General features: G+C 38.5%; 1 long non-coding RNA gene across 1 annotated transcript in view; it reads left to right on the plus strand.

Moving 5' to 3' along the window:
- The window catches only part of LOC108448166, a 29,335-nt gene extending 27,147 nt beyond the window's left edge, over positions 1 to 2,188 (plus strand). The window contains exon 8 of the long non-coding RNA XR_001863962.1: positions 948 to 2,188. This is a non-coding gene — a long non-coding RNA (uncharacterized LOC108448166). The remainder of the gene's footprint in view (positions 1 to 947) is intronic.
- The last annotated feature ends 6 nt before the right edge of the window (positions 2,189 to 2,194 follow it).

The following is a 2,194-nucleotide window of genomic DNA, read 5'->3' on the forward strand; positions in this document are numbered from 1 at the left end:
CGGCATTCTAATACAATATCATTAGTCGGAATGGCCACAATGATACAGCTTGGGCAGTTTGTCACAGTAATTACGGGGTGATTATTTTTGACTGGAATAAAGATTTCAGTTTTAGTATGGTAGAAAGCATAATCACAAATTAGAAACAGTCTCAGAATAAAGAAATATCAGGGAGAGGGACTTTAAATATGGATTACAGTGCAATTCTAAAACAATTTCTTTAAAGAAGTGCACTCATTTGGCTGAAAGTGGGACTACTTTTAGGTTCATAGCAAGTTCCTTCCCAAAAGGATGACAATTACCTAATTAACAGCTCCTGTGTGTAAGGTTTTTGTAAAAGGGAAAATCTGGGCATTGTAAGGAAGGCTTGACTTGTAATTTACATAACTGCTAAAACGGGCTTTGTTTTTTCAGTCGACTCAAAAATACATCATTTGTCTTCACCGTGTTCAGGAGGGTTGATTAAAGTAGACACTGTCCTCACATCTGTATTGAAAACTGTATTAATCAATTGATTAATCACGAGGCATTAATCAAAATCTTCCTTAAGTGTTTTACTTTTGGAGCAGCTCTTAGTATTTCCTATCAGATTCCTTTTAAGGTGTCCATTATAAAGATTAAATTTGGGTGGTAAATATTGAGGGGTTGAAGCACACGTGGCTTTCCCCTTGAAGGTCACAGCCATTGCTCATTAGTGTTACTTTTAATGGGATAAGAAGCAAAAGTTTTTAATATGTGACTACACCAATTAATCAAACCCACATTTGATTTCCTTTCCAGTAAGCAGAAATTTCTGGTGGTGTAAAAACTTTGAATACTTCAGGCTATGCTTAAAAATATTCCAAGAATTTAAGGAATTTAAGCCGTACGTGCAGATATAATGAACTGATGCTCTAATTATAACTGCTGGTTTTTAAATATTCTGCTTTACAAATATTGATTTTAAGGTATCCTGGACAGTTTTCATGAAGGTTGTATTTAAATAATCTAATTTTCCCATGGAGTGAATGAATGCCAAACTTCAGACCACCGTCATGAAGCTTCTTAGAAGTTATATTTGAGTACTTAGTGAATTCAAGTGAGCCAAAGAGGACCTTTACAAGGAAGCTGATCATCTGAGCATTCTGCTCTGTTTTTGCTCGTTCCTGTTTGTTTTTTCAGTCTGAAGCATTAAACACCGGCGCTCCAGCAAATGTACTTTTGGAAGCATCAATCCAGCACAGAAGAACACCACTGATTACAAATCTCTTCAAGTGCAGGCAAATGTCTCTTCATCTCCCAATCCCTCTGTAAGTGATTCTTTAAGAGAGATTTGCTGATTCCTCGTTGTGGCTGCTCTCATGACAGACTGGAAATACCTATTTTCCTACTGACTGCTTTTTCTACAGGGGGAAAAAAAAATTTGTAGGGGAAACACCAAACCCAAGCATATGTTATTTGTATTTATTTGGATTTTAAAGTACACCAAAAAAATGTGCGTTTGGCATCCCCATCACCTCTGGCAAAAGTTTAAAGAAACAAGAAATCAAAGCAGAGCAAATTAAATCCTGCAGCCACTTCCCTTTGCCTGAAGAAGCTGCCTTAAAAAATTTCCAGTGCTTTTCTAGGTAGTCCTGTATGTAGAGATTGCCAGCTATTGATTTTATAGTGCTCCTAAGCACTCGTTTTTAGGGGATGGGTTCAAAGTGAACAAAGTACAGACAGAGCTCTATTAAATCTCTTAAATTAAGGGGTATTTAATGATTTGAACAGCAGCAGCCCCTGAGGCTGGGCAGCCTCAGGACCCCCTTGTGCTGCTGACTCTAAAGAGGGACCCTGAAAATTGGCAGGCAAAGGAACCCAGGAGATCCTCAGGAAGTTTATCCCAACCCAGGGATGGGACATCAGCAGGAGGAGTGGGATTGGGAATGTCTGAATGGAGGCAGAGCTTTTAGAACAGCCTTTCTCATCAGATGATGATGTTATACAGCAGTAGAGTTATTCTGCCTTTAAAGCCACTAAAATCCATGAAAAATTCTGTGTGCCTTTAAAAATGATGCTGGGCTGCTTGTCCTGTAATGATGTGGAAGAGAAACTTGTGCTCTAAATCTTGAAGCAATCAACAATTTGGAAATAAATTCAAACCTGAGTGGCTCTTCCACAGCTGAAAAAAACCTGCTTAGGTTTTGCTCTGGGTGGTGGAGGTTGGTTGCCT

This window comes from Corvus brachyrhynchos, unplaced genomic scaffold (genome assembly GCF_000691975.1).
Source record: "Corvus brachyrhynchos isolate BGI_N302 unplaced genomic scaffold, ASM69197v1 scaffold126, whole genome shotgun sequence".
In the NCBI taxonomy this organism is placed as follows: Eukaryota; Metazoa; Chordata; class Aves; order Passeriformes; family Corvidae; genus Corvus; species Corvus brachyrhynchos.